Here is a 13678-nt window from a genome sequence, read left to right as displayed (position 1 = left end):
TTTCCAAGGTCTTGATAGAAACCGCCTGACTCTTGCATAACAGCTTAAGTTCCTCAAAATCAGCACTAGTAGGTGCAGCTGTATTTCCCTATTGAGGATATGATTGCCTTGTAGCATACTGCTGTGGTTGCTGGAATCCAGGTGGGTTAAACTGTTTACTCACTCCTTGCTGATATGGTGGCTGAATAACATTCTGATTATTCCCCCAGCTGAAATTTGGATGATTTCTGTTATTAGGATGATAGGTCGCTGGCACAGGCTGCTGTTGTCGATTATAATTATTCACATACTGAACAAATTCATTGACAAGAGAACACTGATCCGTAGCATGAGAACCTGCACAAAGCTCACAAACCATAGCTATTTGATTAACTCCATATGTAGCCAGAGAATCAACCTTCATTGATAGCGCTTGACTGGGCTGCAATAGCGGTGGCTGCATCAACTTCCAGAATACCTGCTACCTTACCTGACGTCATCCTCTGAGTTGGGTTTTGATGCTCATTTGCAGCCATAGTCTCTATAAGATTATACGCCTCAGTATAGCTTTTAGCCCATAAGACGCCTCCAGCTGCTGCATCGAGCATGGGCCGAGATCGGGCCCCCAAACCATTATAGAAACCAGTGATCACCATCCAATCAGGTATTCCATGATGTGGACATTTTCTCAACATTTCCTTGTAGCGTTCCCAAGCCTCGCACATAGATTCTGTAGGTTGCTGCACAAACTGAGTAAGAGCACTCCTCATAGCAGCAGTCTTTGCCATCGGATAAAACTTCACCAGAAACTTTTGCGCAAGATCTTGCCACGTAGTGATGGACCCAGCTGGTTCATAATGTAACCAGTCTTTAGCCTTGTCCCTCAGTGAGAATGGGAAAAGCCTCAACTTGATAGCCTCATCAGTCACGCCATTATACTTAAAAGTGCTGCAGATCTCGACAAAATTCCTTATGTGCATGTTGGGGTCTTCAGTCGCCGCTCCTCCAAAAGAAACAGAATTCTGCACCATCTGAATAGTGCCCGACTTGATTTCAAAGGTGTTAGCTTGAATAGCCGGATGAAGAATGTTTGACTGAATGTCATCAATTTTTGGCCGAGAAAAATCCATAAGAGCTGGATCAGCTTGAACAATACGATCACCCATGTTTACTGGTTCTTTCCGCTCAGTTCCTGAATCCGAATCTTCAAAATCTAACTTCTCCGGAATATCAAGAACTTCGTCTGTCTCCTCAGCTGTATCTAAAGTCCTCTTGCGAGTATGAGAACGAGTTTGTATAAACGCTTGCTAAAGTACCTGAAACACAACCGGAAACAATAAGTAACTACTACGTCCTAATCACTGAGTCCTAATGACCAATGATGGTAAGTACATAAACTAAACAAATACGCCGAGTCCCCGGCAGCGGCGCCAAAAACTTGTTAGGGCGAAAACACGCGCTAATATTCACGCAAGTATACGCGTTCACAAGTAATATAGAATACTTTCTAGTTCGTTCCCACAGAGACTCAGACTAATTATTGTCTAATTAAACTCACTCACCAATGTATGATTACTTCTCAATGTTAAGACACTAACACTTAGAATTGTTGACTAAATATTTACTACAATTAACTACTTAATTAATCACTTAATTAACACTTCAAATTATCAATAATTAAACACTCATAAGATCACAACTTCATTACTACTTCCTTCAATAGTCATTATTATTACCTTTAGCATGTGACAGTGATGATATTAATCGAATAACACAAAACTGATAAAAGCCAACTTTCATTGTACTAATACCATTCTACCAACATCCACAATCAAGATAGAAGTTGAATAGTCATCAATTATGTTGAGTTCCTATATGTCTACAGAAATTGACAACACAACGATTTAAGCACAAGTTATTCCTTTTGATTACATAGGGCAAATAAAACTGTTAGAGTTACCCACTAATCATGCACAACGTACATGAACCTATGCTAGCATGGCAAGTTCTAAATCTCAAGATCCACCGTCGCTTCACAAGAGATTAACACCCTATCTTATATGTTCGCGACGCACATAAGACGAATACGCACAACCAAAACTAGATATCATACAATCATCACACACTAAAGTATTAAACAATTAACTAAAGAATTCCATAATAAATCCGTTGCAACCCCATGATCACGATTAGCCCATAATAGCACTTATCGTCATCATGGGTTCATATAAAATCGTGATAAATAAACACAAGAAAATATAACTAAACTAATTATATTAAATCAGAGTACGTCACAAGAGTAAATAGGTTCAAGGTAAGAAAACTAGCATCCAACGTTACAACGAAACAAGAATCACAAGAAAATATGCTTCCTCTTCGTTGCTGTGCACTAAACGGTCTTCTTCCTTATCTCCTTTGCTCCTTGCGTAATACCACGATCCTCTCCTTGAAAATGTCTCCAAATCTACTTATATAATAGTCCCATAAAACTCAGATTACATAGAAGTGGAAGCCAAACAGAAATAGAAGTCCTAAAATAAATTATTTTTTTCCCCGACCCTGCGCGGCCGCTAAGCATAGTTGAGCGGGCGCTCAGGACCCTTCTGGAAAATTCCTGAGTTTGCTCCGTTCCTTCGCCGTAATCTGCCCATTTCTTCCCTCTCTCAATGATGAACACATGCCAAGGCTTATTCTTGATGATTACTCCCCCGAAATGCAACTAATACCCTGAAACGCATAAACACTAGAAAAACGCATCAAATACACAAAATACTTGATTTCAAGACACCAATTTAAGCCATTTTAAGACGTTCTAAGTGGTATAAAATGCCACTTATCACCATTCCTATTGTTTTTCCTTTTAGTCTCTATTTTTACCTCAATTTTCTCAGGTCTGTCACTTAACTGTTTGACAGTCATGTGACCAACATTACCCTTTTTCCCTTTCTTAACTTGACTTGACTCTCCTGAAACAAAGTTCTTGGAAACGGACCCATACTTCTCATTCAGCTTGATTAGTTTGGCTTTGCTAATGGGCTTGCTCACAGCCGACAGATAAGGATTTTCATCTTTCGACGGATAACACTTTTTGTTTTTCGACGGATAGTTCTCATCATCCGTCGAGTCTACATCTGTTAGCAAACCATCTACCAAATTAGGTTCTAGTTTCTCTTTGCTCTTTTTCCAGGATTCATCACAAAAAGACTCAATTCCTTGAACTTTGGTGATTTGAGCATGGACATCCCTGGATGTTTTCCATGCTTTAATCACCTCTTATTCACGCTCGAGCTGCTTCTTTAAAATTTCTTCCTTTTTCAAGGACTTAGTTAATTCCTCCTTGGCAATCTTACACTCAATTCTTAATTTCTCAAAATCAACAAACTGAGACTCAAGCACATTATTCCTCTCACTTAAAAACAAGTTGTTTTCTTTGATTTTAGCATTTTCTTTAGTAAGAGACTTAAGTGTAACACGCAAATGATATAATTTTGTAGACATGTCATTTATGGCATCATTACACTCAGCTTTAGATAAATGTGCAAGGTTTGTAGTAATTACCTGATTGCTTGAGGAACTTGTATCTGTTTCATCAGACTTGGCCATTAGGGCTAGATTGACATAGCTGACATCTTCATCTTCATCCAAACCATCTACTGCCCAGTCATTCTCTTGTGTAATAAAAGCCCTTTCCTTTTGTTTGAGTAGATCAAAGTATTTTTGCTTATAATCCACAGACTCAAACCTTTTCTTACTAGAATCTGACTTTCTACACTCATTTGCAAAATGCCCTGCTAAGCCACATTTGAAACATTTGAATTTTGACTTATCCACCATGTTTCTATTTGGCTTGGCTGCTCCAAAGTTCTTCTTGAACTTGAGCTTGGCAAATCTCCTGGAAAGAAATGTTAGGTGCTCATCAATGTCCTCCATGTCATCTTGGCTCAATGAATTTTCACTTTCTACTGCAAGCCCCTTGCCCTTGTTCTCACAGACCTTAGAAATTGACTCAACAGCTTCCATCTTCACTTCCTTCTCCTTTTCCAAATTAGCAACTAGTGCAATGGATCCTCCTTTCTTCTTTCCTCTCTCCATCCTTTCATCCTGCTCTATCTCAAGCTCATAGGTCTTCAGGATGCCATACAGTCTTTCCATAGTAAACTCTTTATGATCTTGTGAGTTTCTTAATGAGGCTGTCATTGGTTTCCATTCCTTTGGAAGAGATCTAAGGAATTTCAGATTAGAGTCTTTAGTCTAATAGACTCTTCCATGCAACTTAAGAGCATTTAGAAGTTTTTGAAATCTACTAAAAATGTCAGTGAGTGACTCACTTTCCTCATTGTGAAAATGCTCATATTGCTGAATCAAGAGCTGCATCTTGTTTTCTCTAACTTGTTCAGTGCCATCACATATTATCTGTATAGTATCCCAGACTTCCTTGGCAGTTTTGCAGTTGATAATGTTGTCAAACATGTCTGCATCAACTCCATTGAACAGAATGTTCATGGCCTTTTTATCCTTCCTGACTTGTTCAATGTCAGGATCAGACCATTCGTGCCTTGGCTTGGGAACTGATGGCTTGTTTCCTGTTGCAGCTCTCATTGGAACATGAGGGCCTCTTTCTATACAGTCCACATAGGCCTCATCTTGAGAAAGCATATGAAGATGCATCTTTACCTTCCAATGATGGTAATTATCTTTATCTAGAAAAGGAATCTTGACTCCAACGTCTTTCTTGTTCATCTTGCTGAATTGTTTTGATCTTTAAACTCTTTGTAGATTAAGAGTTTGCTCTGATACCAATTGTTAGTCCCTTAACAATATAACAAGAATTACAGAAGGGGGGGGGGGTTGAATGGAATTCTTGAACCTTTTTCTCGAAATAAAAATGTTCAACTCGAATATAGATATAAGTGTCTTGATTAGCACAATGCGGAATAGAAACTTAATTGAATCAAAACATAAGTAATTAAAAACAAGAGTCTTTAAAAACTTTCTGGTGGATTTAAAAAATTCCACCAGAGATATATATATATATATATATATATATATATATATTATATATCGAGAGAACTCTGTGTGCAAGGATGCTCACAGCTGCTTACAAATTGAACTACTGATAATACAGGGAAATGCTAAAGATTCTGCTTACAAAGATTTCTCTGTTTTTGTATCTCAGCTCACTTGTTTCTATTTGCTACGTTCTTGGTTTATATATTACCAAAATTACAAAGTCAAAAAGACTGAATAAATATAAAAACTATCAGTCTTAAGCTTTGCTACTTTTCATCCTTTATTACCCAGTTAATGGGCTTCCACAGTAGATTTGTATACATCTCGACGGCTGTGCTCAGCTTTCACTGTTCAACTGCTGTTTGAATTCTTTATATGATCATTCGTTGGACTTTATGAACATCCGTTGGATATATGATCATCCATCGATGTAATAACCCCAATTTTTGGAATTTTTTTGAAACCCTTATGAATAGTGTTTTGCTGATTATGCTGAATAAGAAAATATTTCATGCCACACTATGTAGGGGTTATTTTATTGATCTTCTGGGATATTATTAGTACTCTATGTGGTATATAAGTGTATGTAAAGATCGTCAGAATCCAAATCCGAACACTTTGATTTTTCACAAAAATCCACTAGATACCGAAAGAATTGAGTATAAGGTAACAGGATAAAAGGGATTTAAATTCAAGGATTTTAAGAGAGGATCATAAAAGGAATGCAATGTATTGAGAAAGGTTAAGGGAACCCAAGTAATAAGATCACGGGTATGATCCCTCAAACGATAAATGAGAACGAAAGTTAAGCGAACCGTATAACAGATCAGCGGTCATTAGGCAAGGAATTAGGAGTTAATCAAGGAGGTTAGGGATGATGATGTCATCAAACCAACAAGAAGAGGACAAGTGTGGAGGGTGACATCACATGATGACCAAAGCATGACATAAGGGAAGGAAGTGTGGTTGATTTATAACCACACAATTTTTCATAGTTAAAAATGATTAAAACAAAAAAAATCAACCAACCAAGGCAAATTAAAACAAATCACAAAGACACAAAGCTCTTCCCTTTTCTTCAAAGAAAAGCTCTCGGCTTTTTCTTATTTCAAGAGAAGAAATTTTCAAAAATCAAGATCCAACCATTGTTAAATCACAAGGTAATTATCCAAGGTCCCTTATGATTAGTTATGGCTATCCTAGAAGTTTGAGCCTCCAATTCTTCATGAATCTCTTCCAATAAATCAATGAAGAAGATAATGAATAGTGTTTTCAAGATTTCTAACTTGGTTTTCTTTGTTTTTCCTTTATGATCCAAGCATTCCTAAGCTATCTCAAGGCTTCTTAAGGCTCCCTAGCTACTCTAATCACTTCAAGGAAGGTATAACATCTCCAAACCCTAACCTTACTTTGAATATTAGGATGGTTTTGATTGTTATGGTAAAAGAGAAGCTTGATGCTTGTATGTTTAGAGTTTCGGTTGGAGTGGTAGTGATTTGGATGTTGAAATCTTGTTTATAGTTAAAGAACTTAAGTAAGCTTTTAGTTCATGATTGGGAAGTTGAATAAATTGGAAATATTAAGATGTGAGGGTTGTTGTAGTATGGTATGGATGGATTTTGGTTGTATGAATGAATTGTGGTTGATTGGTGGTTGGTTTGGAGTAGGATAAAAATTGGTAATCGCGTAAACATAGCCGTCGTAATGTCCGATTTACTTTAGACTGTTTTTGTTCATGATATCAGGACCCGAGAACTCAGTGTTAGGTTTTGACCATTGCCATGATTAGATAGTTCATGTTACGAGCTTCGTTTTGATATGTGGTTCGTTTGAATCCGATATACGGTTTAGGAGAAATGACTGTTTTAAGTAACGGCATTTCGCGAACGAACCATTACCCATCGCCTTACTTTTAAACATAGGTTAAAGACCTTAAAGGACTATTTGGAGTATGAAACATTTATGTGAAGTGTATTATGCAGTTGTTAAGGCACTCGCGAAAGAATCATTACCCCTCGCCTTACTTTTAAACATAGGTTAAAGACCTTAAAGGACTAATTGGAGTATGAAACATTTATGTGAAGTGTATTATGCAGTTGGTAAGGCACTCGCGGAAGAATCGCCTTAAAACCCTTAATGGTTAATTTATTAAAAATGGTGGAGCCGAGGGTACTCGAGCGACTTAAGTGAATCGTTAAGCACAAAAGCGAACGTTAGGGTTCAATTGGTTAAAGTCTAGTTTCTTAAGCGACCGGGGTTTAATTCCGACTTATGTTGTTGTTCATAGGTTATCGGACCCACTCTAAGCCTAAGTCTATCCGGGAGCACTCAGGCAAGTTTTCTACCCATTATACTGTTGTGGTGATGTATATATGTATATGCATGATCTTGTGATAGATGCATGTTGGTTAATTAGCAAATTTTACGATATATTGAAGCATGCTGAGATGGTATATATATGCATCTCTGTTTCATAATCTGGTTATCTATCTGTTGATTTGAATGCTTATAAGTTGCATAATACCTATGCTGGAGATAAGCAGTAGTTGCGTATACCCTTAGGATAGGGGACCCAAAGGTGAACATTTTCTAAAATCGGGAGTCGATGTTCCCGAGTATATTATATATATATATATATTTATATATATATATATTGATATAGTTCAAAACTATTAATCGAATAAGGTTTATTCGATAGCTTTATTTATTTAATGAATATTATTTTGAATATTCATTCGAGGACTTATGACTCCGTTTATTTTATTAATGAATATTATTTTGAATATTCATTCGGGGGCTTATGACTCCGTTTATTTTATTAATGAATATTATTTTGAATATTCATTCGGGGGCTTATGACTCCGTTTATTTTATTAATGAATATTATTTTGAATATTCATTCGAGGACTTATGACTCCGATTATTTACTAATTATTATTCTTTATTTTATTAAAGAATAATGTGTCGATAATCAAACTCACTTAGATTATTCAAATAAAGATATTACTTTTGTATAAGTATATCTTTGGTTATTTAATATTCATTTCAAGTATAAGTTTTACAACTTCTACTTCAAATATTTTTATAAAGATTATTCTTTATGGGAATATTATTTAAATAATAATATTCGGATATTTTCTAATATATCGGGACTGATTTATTTCATTAAGTCAGCATTACTCCAAACACTCTTTAAAGTGTTTTCGAGTCTTCAAAATGATTTTTAAAAGTTAGAGTGGATCCCAAAACTCATTTTTATATTTAAGATCTTCCTTTTAAAAGGGATTTAAATATTCGCTCAAAACCTGAGGGATTCGGCTCTGTGGTGTATTTTATATTCGCAACGAGGTTGCTGCTTTGGTAAATGAATTGATTACTTACCCAACGTTTGGGAAGTAAGTCCATCTATTGAGTCGGCATAAGCAACATGGGCTCAGTGGGCGTCCATGAAAGTGTAAGTGGCTCAGTGGGAGTCCATCAAATGCGTAAGTGGCTGAGTGGCAGTCCAGCATAAGGTCCTATTGCGGCCAGGGTGATGACCAGTGGGGAATTCGTCCATCTACTAGTAGAAAAGGTTACTTATTGGTATCTTTGCCTGATCAGCAAGATATCAGGTTTATGCCAAGGTTTTCTCCTTTCCAAAATTCATTGGATATTGCAACTCTGTTTATAATTTTCATAACAGAGGTTTTCAAGGAGTGTATGAAATGTATATATATATAGGTGTATATATATATCGGGACTTAATGAAGTATCTGGTAACTTCATTATTTATAATGATATTTCAAGGATTGAATCTATTCAAGTCTTATCTTGTAGTCTCATCTAGGTGATGAGCTTTTGAAACTGATTATAACTTGAACGGTGGTAGTTCAAGTAGTATTCAGATATAAGTATATTGGAGTATCTTGTAACTTCATCTTTTAAACTTATATCTAGTAAATGATTATCTTGTGCATGTCAAAGATTTTCGAAAAAACGTTGAGACAAGGTTAGATATATGAGATCACCTTGCAACGATATTTTATACAGTTATAAATGGGAACTCTGTGTATATTATACATGTCAGAGGATTTCAAAGATTGTGAAAAGTATATATGTATATATATACTGAATATTTTGCGACTTGGTCGCGTTAAGATATCAGCTTGGTTCATTTCTTCTTGACCAAGACTTTCATGTGTACTATGAGAATGCTCATATATTGTTAGTTATTATACATATTATTTTGGTGGGCTTGTTGCTCACCCTTTCTTTCTTCTTTCATCACACAACATCAGATAGACAAGATGAACAGGACCAAGCTCCCAATTCGCGAGCGGATAGGAAACGTTCCGCAGTTTTCTATAGGCGTTGATGTCGCTGTAGCTGAGGTAGGAACTACCAATAGGCTAGGCTTTCAACTTTTGATGTACCAGACTTATGTATCTTTATCAATTGTAATAATGGCAAAGAAATGTAAATTTATTCAGAAACCCTTTTATGGTGTATTGGCATATAATTTTGGAATAAAATGACTCGTGTTATTTTTGGATATTCATCTCTGAGACTATAACTTGTGGTGTGTGTGTTTATTGTGGGGTCACAGTAGAAAGTAGTTGATTGTTTATTAAGCTTGGGTGTTATTAAGGGAAATGGAACTCGTGACAACCCGGATCCCCGACCCCGGATTTGGGGGTGTTACAATCGACTTTCTGAACATCCGTTGATGGCTTCATTGATCATCCGTCGACTGCTATATTAAACATCTGTTGATAGTCATTAGATCATTCATCGATGGCTTTGTTAATCATCCGTCGGTAGCTATTTTGGCACTTGACTTCATTTCACTTATGCAGAATTACAAGACATCATTTATATACAATTAATCAACCTATTCTGCATATCGAGTTAAAGTCAACATGACTTATAGGCTACTACAGAATCTATTCAAAGATGTATACAGAACTGTTCTACAGACTCATTATTACATAAGCTACTCACTCGATGGATAATAAGTCAACATCCGTCGGGACTATAATGAGTTATCCGTCGGTACTATAATTTTTATCCGTCGAGTGCTACATTATTTCACTAAGTAAAATCTACTTAGATGTTTTGTTTATGAAATCATCAAGTACACAACATATGTACAACACATCTTAATTTTTAATCCAAAAATTAAGTGAGTTTTGAAGATCTGTGTTCTTTATTGTATGCAAGTTTAATTTCTACATGAACACCTTTCTATACAAGATTTAATTTACTTTGTTCAACCATTATCTTTCAAGAAAAGCCTAAAATCAGAAAAAACACATTCACCCCCCCTCTGTGTGTGATTCATTACCTAACAAGTGGTATCAGAGCAAAATCTGAAAGCAAACAGATTCAAGATCTTGGAAGAATGAATACACAGAAAATCAGTAGCATCAAAATTCCTACCTTTGACAAAGCTAACTACACTCTTTGGAAAAAGAAAATGATGTTGTTTATCATGATGGAAAATCCATTCTACATTCAGATCCTCAAGAATGGATCCTTCATTCATATGGTAAGAGTTGAGGAATCTACAGATGGAGACATTGTCATACCAGCTCATTATACTCCAAAAGATCCTACCGAGTATAGAGATCCTGAAAAGGAGAAAGTTTCCCTGGATAGCAGCTTGCAAATGATATCGATTGAGTCACTTGACAATGTGATGTACAACAATATTATCAATTGTGATACTGCCAAGCAGATATGGGAAAAGATTGAGATACTGTATGAAAGAACTGAGGAGGTTAGATCAAATCAAAGAAGGATACCGATTTCATAATATGAGGGTTTTATGGCTAAGCCTAAGGAAAGCATTACCGATGTGTTTGAAAGATTCAACAAGCTGATAAATGACTTGCAGCTTCATGACAAATACTATGAAGCTGAAGAAGTGAATCTAAATTCTTGCTTACTCTTCCTGATCATTTGGAACAGAAAATCTCAGCAATCAGGGAAGGAAGAGACTTGAGCAGAATAACTCTGGAAGTTCTGTATGGGATTCTTAAAACATATGAACTAGAGATGATTCAAAGGCAATCGCTGAAGTCTGGTCAAGGACATGTGGTGGATGGCTCAAGTGCTTTAATTGTTAATGAAATCCACTCATTCAATAATGAACTAAGATACCAAACTTTAAATGCCTTATCAAGTGAGCAGAGAACACATGATTCACAGTAGCAAGTCATCTTAGAGTTGGAAAATGATGAGTTTTACACTCTTGAAGAACTGGATGAGCTAGATCAGTCTATGGCTTATCTAGCTAGAAAATTCTCTAACATTAGAGTAAAGAAGCCAAGGTACTTCAGGAATAAAGGAAAATCTTTCAACAAAGACAACAGCTGGAAAGAGAAGGTGAAGTACAATTCTGACAGCAAGAGTGGTTACAAAACTGGATCTGTTGACAGATCTAATATAAGGTGCTTCAATTGTGATGAACTAGGCCACTTTGCTACAGAATGCAGGAAACCCAAAAAGGAAAAGAAAGACAAAGCTTATCTTGAACTGGAAGCAAAGTATGAAGCTCTTCTGAAAAAGCAGCAGAGCAAAGCTTACATTACAGAGGGAAAGAGTTGGGATGATTCAGATAATGATGAAGATGAGGAAGTTGGAAACTATGCTCTAATGGCCTTGGAGCAAGGTGAATCATCCTCATCAAAAGGACAAACACCAATTCTTACCACTATTGATTTAAATGTAAATCAATACAAGGAAACTGTTGAAAAGATGCGTATAGAAATATTTCACATTCACACAAGCATGGTTGCTGCTAATGAAGAAGTTAGGAGATTAACAAAGATAAATAAGAAGCTTGAGAGTGAGAAGCAAGAAACTGAATTATTGATGGTTGAGCTTGAAGCTTTAAAACAAGAAAATGCCTATCTGAAGAACAAGCTCAAGTGTGCAAATGAAATTAAAGCAGTGTTAAGGGAAAAAATAGAAAAGAATGAAGTAAAGATAAAATCTTTCAGAAATGCATCTGAACTTGTTGAACAATATCATGAGAAGAATAAGCCATGTACAAACATTGCTATTGGCCTCGACTATGAAGACATGAGTGACAAAAAGATGACTATAGGTGACAAAGGGAAATCCAAGAAGACTGAGAATGCTCCAACCTTTTTGAAAGAGGTTAATGCACCTACATTCAAAGCATGTGTAGTCAACTTCAGTTAAGAAGAATTGATAATCAAGCAAGAAATTGTTGATGTAGATAAAGAAAAGAAAACTGAAGAATCAGTTCAGACTTCAAAAACTGAAGAGAAGCTCATGAACAAACACAGTCCCAAGACTCCTGTTCAAGAACCCAAAGATATAGATGCAAGAAAGAAAAAGAGAAATAGAAATGGAAAAATAGGGATAAACAAAAGCAATAGTTTTTCCTATATTGCAAATACTCCTAGAAAGAAGTGTGAAAAATGTGGCTCTTCAAATCATATAACTCACCTTTGTAAAAAGGTTGTTAGCAAGCCAACTGAAGGAGTTTGCAAATACAATGAAGCTAATGCTAATGATCCCTATTCATTATGTGATAAGTTTGACTGCATTCCTTACAACATGAAGGTAATGAAGAGTTGCCATAAACTGAGAGTAGACCTTAAAGAATCAAGAAATGAGTCTATATCAGAAGGAAAATATGCACAATAATCACTGAATTCTGTTTCTTCTAAAATTACTCATTCTACTTCTCCTGAAAAAGTTACCAAGAAGAAACTACCCAACACTGCTTGGGTTTCCAAACACACTTAAAACTCATTGTGTGCAGAGCAAGTGAAGAAAGTCATTTGGATCATAGACAGTGGATGTTCCAGGCATATGACTGGTGATAAAGGCCTGCTATCACAATTTGAGGAGAAAGCTGGCCCATTTGTGACCTTTGGAGACAACAGCAAAGGATTCAAATGGGATATGGCAAGAATGTTTTGAAAATGTTGTCTTTGATTAATGTAGCACTGGTAGCTGATCTTAAAGTGAGTCTTTTCAGAATTAGCATATTATAGACAATGGTCTCAAGTCTTATTCTACAAGGAGAATGCACTGTTATCAGTAAGAAAACTGGTGAAGTTGCTCTTAAGGGAGCAAGGAAAGGAAGCTTGTTTGTTGAAGATTTTGACTCAACAAATAAGAATGGTATTTGTTGCTTCTACACCAAGGTATCAGGAGAAAGAAACAAGCTTGCTCAAGTTGAAGTTTGTAAAGTTTATCAGACTAAGGAAATGAAGAAACTACCCAACAAGAGAATCATGGCAAATGGAAGCCCATCTCATACACCTGAGTTTAATTGGACAGCCTCAGGGGGGGAAAGAGGATCTTCAGATACTGGAAGGAAGCTCAACTTGGAATCATGACATTCCAAGGGAATCATCTATGGAGCTGTTGGTTTCACAGATACAAATTCTGTCTTTCTAAGACCTGTATCATATTTTAGCATTAAAACTTCTTGTACCAACAGAAAAACAACTAGCTGACATTTTTACTAAACCTTTGGATGAAGAAACTTTCACTAGACTTGTAAGTGAAATTGGTTTGCTCAACTTTTCATCCTAAGGTAAGAACTCAGCTAATGTTGTGCAGCAGATTAATATCCAGTAAATCAAAATTAATTTGATTAAGTTGTTAATTAACTGAAATATGAATTATAAATATTTCAGAAATCTCTGTATATTTGTCTTTC

At 36.0% G+C, this 13678-nt stretch overlaps 1 non-coding gene across 1 annotated transcript; it reads left to right on the top strand.

Annotated features, from left to right (window-relative positions):
- The first annotated feature begins 645 nt into the window (after positions 1-645).
- Positions 646-752, top strand: LOC141694105 (small nucleolar RNA R71). Its single transcript, XR_012563434.1, has one exon. It is a non-coding gene; the product is annotated as a small nucleolar RNA R71 (small nucleolar RNA).
- The last annotated feature ends 12926 nt before the right edge of the window (positions 753-13678 follow it).

Source organism: Apium graveolens, chromosome 10 (genome assembly GCF_009905375.1).
Source record: "Apium graveolens cultivar Ventura chromosome 10, ASM990537v1, whole genome shotgun sequence".
Taxonomy (NCBI): Eukaryota; Viridiplantae; Streptophyta; class Magnoliopsida; order Apiales; family Apiaceae; genus Apium; species Apium graveolens.
This window is presented reverse-complemented; position numbering and strand designations above follow the sequence as displayed.